This window comes from Pinus tabuliformis, chromosome 9 (genome assembly GCF_031772625.1).
Source record: "Pinus tabuliformis cultivar Carrire ecotype Pingquan chromosome 9, CPIR1, whole genome shotgun sequence".
Classification (NCBI taxonomy): domain Eukaryota; kingdom Viridiplantae; phylum Streptophyta; class Pinopsida; order Pinales; family Pinaceae; genus Pinus; species Pinus tabuliformis.
Genome location: NC_142307.1, coordinates 1248284285 through 1248299565, shown reverse-complemented (window position 1 = coordinate 1248299565; position 15281 = coordinate 1248284285). Strand labels below are relative to the sequence as shown.

Sequence of the window (15281 nt, the reverse complement as noted above, 5' to 3'; positions counted from 1 at the left end):
TATTTTATTGTCTTTGCCATACCAAGGATTGGAAGTTCTATTATTTTTCTTATACAAAGTCTTAAAAGAGAATTGGCTAATGGTGGTGGAAAGAGTAGTAGTAAAATGGTAATATTTTTTATCAATGTTGTTTTTATAAGTCAGGGAGCCTAAATCTCTTTCCAAATCCCTTAAGAAAAAGTTGACATTATTTCTATCGAAGTGAATGTGACTTTTTCTTTCCCTGTTTTCCTACATGTGGGTGGTATGTATAACAAGATTGAGGGATAAAGACAAAGGTCTGTGTTCGTGTTCAAGCTCATACCTGTTAAGAAGCTGAAAGTTTGTAATATGGTTGAGGACATGGATATGAGAAATCGCATAATCCCAAGACCTAATTGGGTCGGGGTTAGAGTTGTTACTTAACATAATAGCTTGGTTAGTAGCAGTTCGAGCATTAAAGTCCCCAAGAAAAAGGATATTGCATTCATTCCTTAGGTTGCATATTTATTTTTATAAGGTATTTAAAGGACAATTCTTATCCAGGTTGTTTTTCTTATAGGATGTAGAGTTGATAGGGGCGAAATAGAAGATTGCAAGAAAGATCCTATTAGTTGTAGAATCAGAGATCTTGATCCAAATGTACTGATTGAAGAGGTCAGTTTTATGAAGTCGGATGTGAGACAAAATATTGTCCCTAATATAGTAGGCTATACCACAAAAACCTCTCCTGGAGGATTTCTTATTCCAAGCAGAACAAAGAGTGAACTCGTCAAGGTAAGGGACCCTAGATTCGCCATGCTCCCAAGTTTCAACTAAAAGAATATGATCAATATCACTCGGGATCCAACTTAACATAGGACCTTTACACCATGGGAAACCATGGTAATTCTAGAAGAGGATATAGAGTGATGTTATTCCCCATTCATCAGTTGTGTTTGGGACTCTATCTCTAATAATATCTTTTCTATTCCTAATGATTGGTCATTTCCCTTCCTTTCTTGCCTCCTTGACCTTTCGTATTTCTTTCCTAAGTTTAGCTTGGTCTTCTGGAATGAGATATTCATTTATAAAGATTCTCGTTCCTTTTAGGCTTGGGGTTTTCCTAAGTATATCTAATTTATGGTCATTACAACTAACTTTGACACAAATTAGTCTATGTTTATGCTCAAGTATCTTTCCTACCCTTACTGCTTCAGTGAGATAAGTTGTTTGAATTTGATATTTGTATTTAATTGTTCTTTAACTAGTTCTAATTTGTCTCCTTTTTTTTTCTTTTATACCAGCAATTATAAGGTGTAAGGCTCTTTTGTGGTGCTCATGGTCGAGTACAATTAGTTTATTAATTTATTATTTCATGGATTTAATAGCTACTTTATTCTCTGTGTTATTTAGGGCTAAGTTATTATGTAGTTTTTCTTTTAGATTTTTAATCTCTCTTTTCAAAGTGTCATTTTCATTAACCATTACTTGTTTTCTATGTTCAAATTCTTGAATTCTAATTTCATTCCTTGGAGTACAGTCTCGAGTGAGAGTATTTCATTTTCTAACAACTTGTGGTTATTGTCAAGCATTGTACTTAATTCTAGTTTAAAATGGTTTTCTATTTCTTCCCTTCATCTTTCTAAATATTCAATGTACTCATAAAGACTCTCTAGGGTAATCATACTTGGTCTCCCTTTGCTAGAGGGGGGTTTAGAAAGGTGAGGAGAAATACTCATAGTGGAAATAGGAAAAACACAACAAGACGAGAGTGAGTGGGAATGTATGCACTTGTCAGATTTATCATGTTTGTAACTCAGATTTAATTGGGTGGAATGTTCGTTGTAGTCCTCTTCAATCCACTTCAACAGATATTCCAAAAATTTGCAGAAACCCCAAGTCTCTTGCAGATCTTATTTCTGTGCTGCTTTTCCAAATTTAATTCTTCTGATGGAAGGTGATGTACTGTTACATATTGCCCAAAATCCTAGATTCATATCATGTACTATTACCCACTACCCAAAATATGTTCTTATACGTCCCACTCGTCGTGTGACTCTGCTTGTTGTACCTTCCCTTTATTTCTGTATCAGACTCCTGCTCGTTTTCTCACAGTAGAGTCTGGTGACAATGATCAAACGAGTTTGTTAGTAATTCTGGAAAGTCTTTGCACCCTCGATTCTAACAGCGAATCCCAAGTCCCACAGAATATAGTTTATAGAATTTGCGGCTTGTGTTATGCTTATACTTTTCTTCTATGGCGTGTGCAATTTTACGAGTGCCTATGGGTAATGATAACCCCAACTCGTTATGGGAGTCAGAAGATTCAATCTATGTAAGGGTTCTCAAGAGAGACATGGCGTGGATAATTCTACTATCTTATGGAGAGCTGGACTTCAAGGATCTTGTTGAGAGCCGGACAAGATCTATGATATCCGGTTCAAACAACGGGAAACCAACTTATATATATATATATATATATATGAAAAACGAATTATGTTGCAACATATACTGTATAGTCCCCTGCCTCCCTTTATATGGTATATATATATATATATATATATCACCAAATTCACAGAGTCACCGTCGAGACATATCACTGCAGAGACATAATCTCACATATATGAAGAGTTCTGTTGCAGAGACATATCATCGTAAAGACATAATTTGGTTCAAATAACGGAGCAACCAACTCATATATATATATATATATATATATATATATATATATATATATATATATATCACCAAAGCATATCATCATAGTCACAGAGTCACCGATGAGACATATCATTGCACAAACATAATCTCATATATATGAAGAGTTCTGCTACAAAGACATACCATCGAATCATATCACTAAAGTCGCACATTCATGGAAGAAGTCTGTATTTAGATGGCGCACCGTAGAAGCCACCGAAACATATCACCAAAGCATATCATAAAAGTTGTAGTCACTGATATTTAATATATTAGCACTTATATTTATTATATTAATTAACACTCATATTTTAATTAATGTTTTAAGTAATTTTTTAATATTTTAATTAATGTTTTTAACTTTGGGAGAATTAAGGTTGTCTATTGTCAAATAAGATAAACATAGGTTGACCAAGTGTGAATGCCCTCATATTTGATTATATTTGACTAATGTGGTTGACTATACTAATTATATATTAAGTACTTTTTAATTATGTATTATTACATTAATTAATATATTACTATATAAATGTTAATAAATAAATAAGTTCATAATATTATTATTAATGAATATTAATATATTAATTTAATTTTTTTTCCATAAATGTTTTAATTAATATTTTCTCAAATGTCTTAATTAATAAAATAATTTTATTCTGATGATGATGGTGGTGGTGGTGGTTAACGTCCACTGAGACCAAATTGGTCTATCGGACCTACAATTTTCTTAGTTTTTAATTATTTGGCTCCTCGTCTTTCTTGGCGAGATTGGTGCTGTAGCTTTCTTTTTTTTCTCTACAGTCTTCCAACTTCCTTTATCTTGCATCTCCTTCATCTCTTCTGGTTCTTGGGACATTGGTGTCTTAGCTTCGCGATCTATTGTGTTCGTCCTTTTGAAGATAGTCGAAGAAGAAGTTTGGTCTAGGAGATCTACTTTGCTATTAAATGAAGATTTATTTTGTGCAGTATTCGAATCCTCATAACTGTTGATTTGTTGGGCGGGACTTTCTCCCTGCTTGTCTTGAGAGTTGTTTCTTCCTTGCCCGATTTCTTGTGATTCAGAGCTTTCTTTAGAGTATTCTTCTTTGATGACAGTGTAGTGTTCTTTTTGTGCTCCTTCCCACCATGTAGATCTATGATGGTTTTTTCTAGCAGAATTTTTCTGGGAGGCTTTTGGGCAATTTTTTGCTAGATGGCCTGTCTCAAAGTAGGATCGACATCTGAAGAGGACACTTTCATAATCGAGTTTCTAGTTCCACACATAGTCGTTACTTGTTAGGTTTATTTTAGCTGGGAATCCGGCGTTGAAGTCCATTTCCACACAGATGCATGCATAGGTGGTTCTGGCATATTCCTCTGTTTCTAGGCACCTACAGTAAAATTTCCCAATTGCATTTCCAATGGCTTTTAGCGAAGAGAGATTCCAGAGATGCAAGGGTAGGCTTGGAAATCTCACCCAAACTGGTGCTGAGGTTATGACTGTTGTAGAGGGATCGAATGATGGGTTCCATGGCTTCATGAATAGCCCTGTTTTTTCCCAAAACCAAGGGTCGGAATCTAGAATACATTGTCTGCTTTCAGGATTTTCAAAATCTACTATAAAGAAACCCCTAGCACAGGGGTAGATATTAATTTCATCGGAAATGACAGGCTTCCATACCTCCGAGATCCAATTGTGGAGAGCTGCCAACCACAGCCAAAAACCATTGAACCGACAGATTAGGGCACTTTCGGAAAACTTCAAAGCCTCATCGAGTGAGGCTTGGACCACTTGGACAGTGGGAGCTGGGGCTTCACTGACGATATGGGCAGGAGCTTTCCCTCCAGAAGCGGATGAGCTAGCAGCTATTTTCGCGAAGCTAAGAGCCATATTTTACTTGCCCGTAAAACCCAGCCGCAGAGAAATAAGGCAAAAGATAAGATTAGATCTAGATCTAGCTGCAGAAGATTAGATCTAGAACCTAGCCGCCTAGATCTAGATCTAGCTGCAGAAGATTAGATCTAGAACCCAAAATGTACAAACAAACTTATTCACTCAAAATTTTCAGATACCGGTGACTAACCAGATCTCACCTAAACAGCGAGTGCAGATCAGAATTATTAAACATGCGAGTGCGCATGAGAAAAACCTGCAGGAAGATGCGATTTGGGTTGGCGTGGTGCAGCCAAAATGAGCAAATGACAGGCAATCAACCGTCAATTTCCAGTGACATGGCTCAGGGGAGATGGATCTACCAGTGCTCAGATTCGCGAGTTGTATGAGTATCTCCCTGCTGCTCTGGTGATATACTGATCCTTTATTATTCAAGGATCCTTTACGGCATTGAGGGGAGATGGATCTACCAGTGCTCAGATTCGCGAGTTGTATGAGTATCTCCCTGCTGCTCTGGCGATATACGACACTGAGGAGAGACGGATCTACGGCGCCATGGGAGGAGATGGATCTGCCATTTTTGTAGACCACACCGCCTTCGATACTTTACAACATAGATCATCCACTGTGTTCGCTCAGAGCTGAGAGACTTGAACTCGGGTTGATCATACGACCTGTAGCACCGGAGAATGTCGGAGGATTGAAGTAATAACTACAAAGCTATATGTGACTTAACCAGCAATTAATAATTATTAAATTATTAATAATTTAATATAATAATCACTATATTAAAATAATTTGATAACCCTTTATTCCTTATATCGTTAGTTGTATAATAAAAACCTAAACTTTGTATTATTATATAAAAATTCTAATAAGACTGTGGTTAAGATAAAGTATTCAATACACATTGGTTGAATTAGGTTGATCTCTACATAGATTTATAATTTAGTACAGTGATATATGATTTCTTAGCGTCACTTTACACGTAAGTACAATATTATAATTCAACATTACTATTTAATACTTATTCATCATACTATTTAAATAATAATGAAATTCTACTTATTATTGATTAATCATGGACATTTGTTTGTTAAGGGGATACTTTACAAACGGAGTCCAAATTGGTGGGATGCAACAACACTTGTGTGTTTTTTAGCAATAATAATTAAAGTATGGATAATTTAATAAAATCATATTCCATCCACTATAGCTACCTCTCAAGTGGCCATACCTTAGCATGGCATGCATAGACAATGACTCAGGTAATGGAGTGAATAAAAATAACAAAACTCTTGACAACCTTTTGAACAAACATAAGTTTGAGAGCGTGAACAATTATAAGTTTCAAAATCAAACCATCTTGGAGTGCATGTATGGTTTAAACATATGATTTAGAAATGCAAAGAAGTTATCACATTTAATTCTATTAGTTGATGGACTTTGTGAAGAATTATAAGTTTCAAAATCAAACCACCTTGGAGTGCATGTATGGTTTAAACATATGATTTAGATATGCAAGGAAGTTATCACATTTAATTCTATTAGTTGATGGACTTTGTGAACAATTATAAGTTTCAAAATCAAACCACCTTGGAGTGCATGTATGGTTTAAACATATGATTGAGATATGCAAAGAAGTTATCACATTTAATTCTATTAGTTGATGGACTTTGTGAACAATTATAAGTTTCAAAATCAAACCACCTTGGAGTGCATGTATGGTTTAAACATATGATTTAGAAATGCATGGAAGTTATCACATTTAATTCTATTAGTTGATAGACTTTGTGAACAATTATAAGTTTCAAAATCAAACCACCTTGGAGTGCATGTATGGTTTAAACATATGATTTAGATATGCAAGGAAGTTATCACATTTAATTCTATTAGTTGATGGACTTTGTGAACAATTATAAGTTTCAAAATCAAACCACCTTGGAGTGCATGTATGGTTTAAACATATGATTTAGATATGCAAAGAAGTTATCACATTTAATTCTATTAGTTGATGGACTTTGTGAACAATTATAAGTTTCAAAATCAAACCACCTTGGAGTGCATGTATGGTTTAAACATATGATTTAGAAATGCATGGAAGTTATCACATTTAATTCTATTAGTTGATGGACTTTGTGAACAATTATAAGTTTCAAAATCAAACCACCTTGGAGTGCATGTATGGTTTAAACATATGATCTAGATATGCAAGGAAGTTATCACATTTAATTCTATTAGTTGATGGACTTGCCACCACGACATCTTTCAATTTAGACCATCCCATCAAAAAAATTAAATAGGAAAATGATTAAAATGACCCATTCCATAGCGTGGCGCATATAAGCTTAACAATGCAACTTTTTTGCTTCAAATATAATAGAAAATATAGTATGATTTTGATAAATTTAATGGAAAATTTTGGAAATCTTTATCGTCTCTTTTAAACTTTAGAATTTTAAGTATCTAGATTTTTTTTTTTAATTGATGAAACATTTTTATAATTAAATTTTTTGATCACCTTAATCACCCTCACCTCTTTAGACAACACCAGTAATTATATATCATCTTGTTAAATCAGGTAGAATTTTGATTTATGTTTTACTTGAAAGTTGTTTTCACTTTATCTTCATTAGTGGCTCAACTAACTAGACCACTCTGAATATCAGGACATGCTAAGTCAAAGTCTTTGAATGCGAATGCCTTTTCTTTGATTTTTGGCCCAATTCAGGCATAGCTCAGATTTAGCTATGCTCCTGGATTTGAAGCCTAGCGCAGGTGCCCAGCTTTGCACGAAAGAATTGATTATATATAATTTAGCTCGTATAAAAAATAATAATAAAGGCGAATCTTTTTTAGTTGGTAAAAAAACATATTAGTTAAATGTTGTATTATTTATATAAAATGTTAAAAGATAGATTAAATTTATTTTTTTATGAAAAAATGACTAAAAAGTTTTTTTTTTATTAAAGTGATGAGTTAGCTTGTATTTTTTGTTAGCCTTTAGAGATGACTGTCTTTACTACTAACTTGACGACTGAGTTATGATAGATTTTTTCACATATAAAATAAATTTACTAAAAGAAATCAATTTAATCTTTTTAAACTAAAAAAAATAACTGAAAAAAGTAACTAAAATGTTTTCGTTGATTAAGAGAGATGAATCAGCATGTATTCGCTGTTAGCAGCCAGAGATAATTGTGGTCACTACTGGTTTGAGAACTGACTTTGATAGATTTTCCCACCTATAAAAAAAAATAACTAAAAAAATTTCAATTCCACAATTTTAACACTGACTTATGATAGATTTTCCCACCTATTAAAAAAAAAAACTAAAAAAATTTCAATTCCACAATTAAAAAAGAAGATAAAGTCAAATCTTGCGTTAATTCGTATAAAAAATGATGAGAGAGACGAATCTTGCGTTCGTTGGTAAAAATAAATGAAAGTCAAATGCTGCATTATCATTCCAATTAAGCGATGGTAGGAATGGATATATTCGATTTATGATTCTGGTATAGTATAATTTAATTGTTTTAAGGGTTTTTTTTCTCGTTCTTCGTGTTGCGTTGTGTGTAATCATGTGATATAACTTTTGATGATATTAATTTATATTCTACATATATAAATAAATTTGAATTATATATTTTAAAATTTAATATTAATATTAATTAATTTTATTGAAATTTAAATCAAATTAATTATATATATAATATTTAATTTATAGATGAAAAATTTTGTTTATACCATATGATGTCTGTAAGTCTATTGGTTAACCAGAATAGAAGGAATATAAGGGAGCACCCGTAAGAGAAAGAATAGACAGAATCTTGGGGAGCAGCAGTAAGGATATTGTTATCTGTGCAGAATAGACAGAATTTTGGGGTGCGCCAGTAATGGCACGTCCTTGCACTGTAGGTTCTCCATGGTGTATGAGACTCGTAAGGAATTATACCAACTTCATTGGAACAGTTTCCCGCTCTACTCTCCCGATGGGGCAAACTCTTAAGCCATTCGACATGATTATATCTCTCTTGATCCTCGTTACTCTCCCTGCACATATTTGTCACGCACAGCATATTTGCCGCGCCAACGTCACCTACAGAAATGGCAGCAAGTTTGAGAGTAACGGAATGCAGTCTTGAATAATCTTGTTCAACAAACCTCCCAAACTGGGTTTAACACTTCTGTGTATGGCCAAAGTCCTGACCAAGTATATGGCCTCCTCCAGTGCAGGGGAGACACAACAACCGAACAGTGCTACAACTGTTCCCAACAAGCAACCACTTCCCTTCGACAACTCTGTGGGAATGCCAGCGGTGGTGTAATTTGGTTTGACCACTGTTTCTTACGTTATGAAAATCACAGTTTCGTCGGAAATCTGGATAATGGCGATGCATATTATATTTACATTCAAAGTAATGTTTCCAGCCCTAATGTCTTTATGACGGCTCTGGGGAACTTATTCACCAATTTATCAGCTCAGGCAGCATCTAGCTCTAACTTTTATGCTTCCGGAACAACCACAGACTCCATGTTTCAAAAGATTTACGGTCTGGTCCAGTGCTGGAGAGATATATCCAGTGACGACTGCACAACGTGTCTGACAAATACAATCAATTATATTTTCACGTTTCTTAGTGGAAAGCCAGGGGTTGAGGGCCAGATAGGAAGCTGCATAGTTATTTATGAAACATATCCCTTCTTTAATTCAACCAGCTAATACGGAGGCTAATGCACCAGCGAAGCAGATCACACCATTTAGCATACCAAACGACCAGTCACACAAGTCTTCAAACAAGATACCATTAATTTCAGGCGTTGTTAGTGGTTCGCTTGTCATGCTTTTCTTATGCCTGTTTGCAACTTGGGGAAGATTAAAATCTACTCTATTTAGAAGCCGATACGAAGGTATTTAATAAATTTGTTTGCGCTAGAGGTAGGTGCTGGTTACTATAGTCAATACACTTTTAGATTTACTACACATTTCCGTAAAAAATCCAACACACACAGAGTTTGACGGATCACCCCAGCAGGGTTGGAATTTCCAGTCCGTTTTTCAGAGTTTCTGAACATGTTTTTATAGTTTCAAGGTAGATTTTGGACTGTTTTGTAATTTTTTAATCTGTATTTGAAGGGAAAATCACTCCATGACAGGTAATTTACCAGTCTGCACCCAAGTCCTTGCGGCTGGGACAGTTTTCTCTGCGGTAGAATCTTGGCAATACTCTAACAGAGAAAACTGCCAGCGCCCCAAGGACTTGGGTGATCCATCAAACTCTGTGTGTTGGGCTTTGTACACAATTGGCAATATTAATTTATTAAAGCTATTTCACATTTATTGTTAAATTTAGTGTAGTGTGATTTTTTGGAAGTTTTTTTTGTGGGTTTTTTTGGTCTAATTTCTATAAAATTCAACAAGAATTTATTGAAATCACAAGTTTGATGGTTAAATTTGATTTTCCAGGGTGCTGAATCCATATATACAGTGAGAAAAACAATTTCAATAACACAAATCAAGATTTCACCTCAAAATTTTCCGTCAAAAAATCACACTGAAAACAACTCCCCATTAAACAAACTTACAAAATCATGAGTAGAACCAAAATTAGACATCATTGAATTTTAGCCCCCATATTGTCTAATAAAGTTGTATGTGTTTCTCTTATAGGTCACGAGTCCGTCGACGAAGACACACAAATCTCTGAGGATCGGCACCAAAATTAGACATCATTGAATTTTAGCCCCCATATTGTCTAATAAAGTTGTATGTGTTTCTCTTATAGGTCATGAGTCCGTCGACGAAGACACACAAATCTCTGAGGATCGGCAGATTGTGTTTAACATGGAAGCATTGTTGGCTGCTACGGAAAACTTTCATGATAATAACAAGCTTGGAGAAGGTGGATTTGGCACTGTTTATAAGGTAAGGTAACCTGGGCAACAAAGATGCTAATAGTTTGTAGTACTCCGCTGGCTGCTTTCATGCATCCTTACACAATTTTCACTCCGATATTTTGTCTGAGTCTATCAGGGAACCACTGAAGATGGAAAAGAAATAGCTGTCAAGAAGTTATCCTTAAGATCTATGCAAGGAAAAAAAGAATTTCTGAATGAAGTTAGGCTAATGGCTAAAATTCAACATCGAAATCTCGTAAACCTGCTCGGGTGTTGCGCGGAGGGATTAGAAAGATTGCTGGTTTATGAGTACTTACCGAATAACAGCCTCGATAAAATGCTGTTCGGTGAGTCATGACTTCCATTTTTATTACGTGTGTCCATTCTCGATTAAAAAAAACATCTGTGGGGTATTTTTAATGGGAAAATCCCAAAAACAAACAAAATAAACTCCACAGAGGCAATGCTCTGTTTCCTTTGCTCCAGAATCTTTTGTGCACAGGGAAGCTTTAAAATTTTTTACTGAGGAACAGAGTATTACATCACCATAAAAACATTTCTATTCATTAAAACAAAATGTCTCATACAAACTTCATCCTCTTTGCTGAGAGAGATTCACCAAAAAAATATTCAAATAAAACATTTACTCTGTCTCCACATGAGAGTTTACTGAGCTGGGTTTACTGCTGTAAATCCCTTTTTACATCACTGCTGTAAAACTAATTTTTACACATACCGTTGTAAAAAAAAACTCTTTTTACATTACTGCTGTAAAACTAATTTTTACACATACCGTTGTAAAAAAAAACTTACACAGGCTTACAAAACAAATGCGCTCCTCTCTGTTCTTTTCTTCATGCACTGCTGTGCAAATTCTCTCTATTCTCTTTCGGTGCCCCTGAGCCCTCTCATATTACTATTTACATTACAATACATCAACAGTTTCATATTCACTACTATGTAAACCTCGAGTCATTTCACAAAAAAAAAAAAGTCAACCAAACAAAATTACATAATCTACGAGCTTCTATATTTTTTGGATATTGCGTGAATATAATAACAAAATGACCATGCCTCTAATTTAAAGCCCCTACCAATACTTCTACGGGAACATTTAATTCGTTAATTATTTTACCGCAGTCAACCAATCTTCAAATCCACATAAATATTAAATGCTGGCTCGTATGCATCTTCAGGCAATCGACAACGGAGAGCTCGGGAGCAGATCTGACGGTGGAGGAGAATATCGGAAGCCAATTTTGGGTTGAACTTTACGTCCCGATATGTCAGAGATGATGACGTATGGGGAGAGCCACGTGTCTGCACCAAATCGTATCGGAGTCAAAAATACGAAAACCACTTTCACGCAAAAGCAGTGCGATATGCCTCAAGCGGGTTTGTGGTTTCATTCTGGCGGTTTTGGAGTTATGTACGGCTGCGCAGTTGGAATTATGACTTCAACACTCCCCTTTAATTTCAACTGCTGGGCATTCGGTCATACCCAGACACTTCCTTAAAAATTCAAAGCTTTTCTGATCCAAAGGCTTTGTCAAGATGTCTGCTACTCGTTCTTGAGTCCTGCAATGTTCTAGGACAATTTCTCCATTGTTCACCAATTCTCTGATGTAGTGAAACCTTGTATCAATGTGCTTCGTTCTCTTATGAAACACTGAATTCTTTGACAATGCAATAGCTGAGCTATTGTCACAAAAAATCACTGTCGCTTTTGCCTGCTCTTGGCCTAAGCTTCTTAGCATCCTTCTCATCCACACTGCTTGACATACTGCTGCTGTAGCTGCCACATATTCAGCCTCTGCTGTAGACAATGCTACAATGGACTGCTTCTTAGAAGCCCATGAAATGGCTCCTGAACCCATATGAAAAACATAACCGGAAGTGTTTTTCCGATCATCTACACTTCCAGCCCAATCACTATCAGTGTATCCAACCAAATCTAAATGTTCTGAGACATTATATAAAATTCCAAACCTTTTGGTACCTTTGACATACCTCAAAATTCTTTTTGCTGCCTGCCAATGTGCCTCCTTTGGCCTCTCCATGAATCTGGAAATTAAACTAACAGCAAACATAATGTCAGGCCTAGTAGCTGTTAAATACATAAGGCTGCCAACAATACTTTTGTACAAACTAGGATCAAAATCCTTGCTGCTGTCCTCTCTGCTGAGTTTTAATCCCATTACTGTGGGAGTGATTGCTGCCTTGCATTCTTGCATGTTAAATCTGCTCAATACTTGATTTACATATCTAGTTTGTGAGATAAAAATTCCTTTTTCATTTTGATCTACTTCTATGCCTAAGAAGTATCTCAAGAAACCCATATCAGTCATTTCAAATTCCTCTTTCATGACTGATTTAAAATTCTCAATGAGCTGATCATCATTACTTGTGAAAATAACATCATCAACATATAAGACAACAATTAAGATTTTACCATATTTTTCTTTGATGTAGACGATGGGTTCTCCTTCACACTTTTCGAATTCATTATCCAATAGATAAGAATCTATCCTGCTGTACCATGCTCTTGGCGCTTGCTTCAGCCCATAAAGAGCTTTCTTCAATCTGCACACTTTGTGCTCTTCACCTTTCTTCTCATAGCCGAGAGGCTGTTCAATGTACACCTCTTCTTTTAACACTCCATTTAGGAATGCTGACTTCACGTCCATTTGGTAGACTTTCCATTTGTTTTGTGCTGCTATGGACAACACTGCTCTCACGGTTTCCATTCTTGCAACCGGGGCGAAAGTCTCCTCATAATCTCTCCCATACTGCTGCTTGTACCCTTTGACAACCAGCCTTGCCTTGTGCCTTTCTATCTTGCCTTCAGCATTGCTCTTGGTTTTGTAGACCCATTTCACTCCAATGACTTCTTTGCCTTTTGGTAGCTCAACTAAATACCATGTTTTGTTTCTCTCTATGGCATTCATCTCCTCATCCATAGCTTCTATCAATTTCCTATCTTTAATTGCATCCTCGAAATGGATAGGATCATCAACATGACAATACAAGGCAAATAAGGAATTCATTCCTTCATCATAAATATCACTTAGATTTCTAAACTTCTTACCTCTTTCATTTGGTGTGCAAGTGCTTGATGATGCACTTGAGTTTCCTCCTTGTGGTGTGCTTGGAGAAGCACTCTCATTTATCCTTAATGGTGTCCCTTGTTGTCCTTGTGTTGGCGCTGCTGTTTGGGGATCCATTTCAGCCACTTCCTCATCATCTTCATCATGAGACAAACAGTTTTTAACATTCACTGTTTTCTCTATGCTTCCATCCCAAGCTTCCTCCTCAATGAATTGAACATCTCTGCTGACGAAAAACTTCTTGGTAGATGGGATATACAACCTGTAAGCTTTGGATTCCTCACTGTATCCAATGAAGAGACATTTCTCCCCTTTGCTGTCCAACTTCCTCCTTAGCTGATCTGGTATGTGTGCATAGGCCACACATCCAAAAACTCTCATGTGGGTGACTCCTTGCTTTCTCCCACTCCATGCCTCTTCCGGCACTTTGTTCATCACTACTTTTGTAGGACACCTGTTCAAAATATACACTACACAATTTACAGCTTCAGCCCAATAATCATTTGGCAAATGCTTTGCCTTCAACATGCTCCTCGCCATATCCATGATGGTCCTGTTCTTCCTTTCAGCAACTCCATTTTGCTGCGGAGTGTACCTTGCTGTAAACTGTTTGTGAATTCCATTTTCTCTACAAAATCTTAGGAATTCCTTGGAGATGTACTCACCTCCTCTGTCAGTTCTCAAAACTTTAATGTGCAGCCCGCTTTGATTTTCCACAAATGCCTTGAAATTTTGGAATTTCTCAAACACTTCACTTTTGTTTTTAAGGAAATATACCCAAGTCTTTCTTGTAAAGTCATCAATGAATGTTAGGAAATATTGGCTGCCTGCTAATGATGGAGCTTGCATTGGTCCACATAAATCTGAGTGGATGATCTCTAAGGGTGCCTTTGCCCTTATGCTCTTCCCTGATGGAAAACTTTCTCTATGTTGTTTCCCCAAAATGCAACCTTCACATAGGCTGTCTGGTTTCTCTATCAATGGTAGTCTTCTTACCATTCCTTTTCTGCTTAACAAGTTTAGACCTCCAAAATTGAGATGTCCAAATCTCAAGTGCCACAACCAATTCTCATCCTTTGGCACACTTTGGAAAGCCTCTTGGGTGACTGCTGCAATTTCTCCTTTGTTTTTCAAATCTGCCCTTATTCGGAGAGGGAACATCCTGTTCCTTGTCATTTTTACTTCAGCAATGCATCTTTTGCTGGGTGCTATATCCATGATGGTGCATACATCATTTTTAAAGAAAACATTGTACCCCTTATGGACAAGCTGTCCAATACTCAAGAGGTTACATCTCATTCCAGGGACATAGTAGACATCTGCTATGGTTTTCCTTTCTCCTTGCTTTGTAAATATTTTTACCTCCCCTTTTCCCATAACAGAGATTTTGCTATCAGTTCCTAGTGTGACTTCAGATTTAACATTTTTATCTAGGGCAGAAAAGAAGGCTATGTTCCCTGTCATATGGTTGTTGCAACCTGAGTCTAAAAACCATATGTCTTCACTGTTTGTTTCAGCCATGTTACAAGCTAACAACACATTATTTTGGCTGATGTTTTCTCTAGTGACATTTGCATTTTGTCTATTACTCATATCATGTTGTTTCTTCCTACATTCACTGGCATAGTGCCCATACTTTTTACAATAATAGCATTGGACATCGGATTTTTCATACCTTTGTCCTTGAGCATGATGTTGTCCTCTTTGTTGGCTGCTGCCTTGGCCTTGGTTCTGATTTGGAT

General features: G+C 36.0%; 1 pseudogene; it reads left to right on the top strand.

Annotated features, from left to right (window-relative positions):
* The first annotated feature begins 2218 nt into the window (after positions 1–2218).
* LOC149153096 (cysteine-rich receptor-like protein kinase 15) overlaps positions 2219–15281 on the top strand; it is a 34995-nt pseudogene continuing 21932 nt past the window's right edge.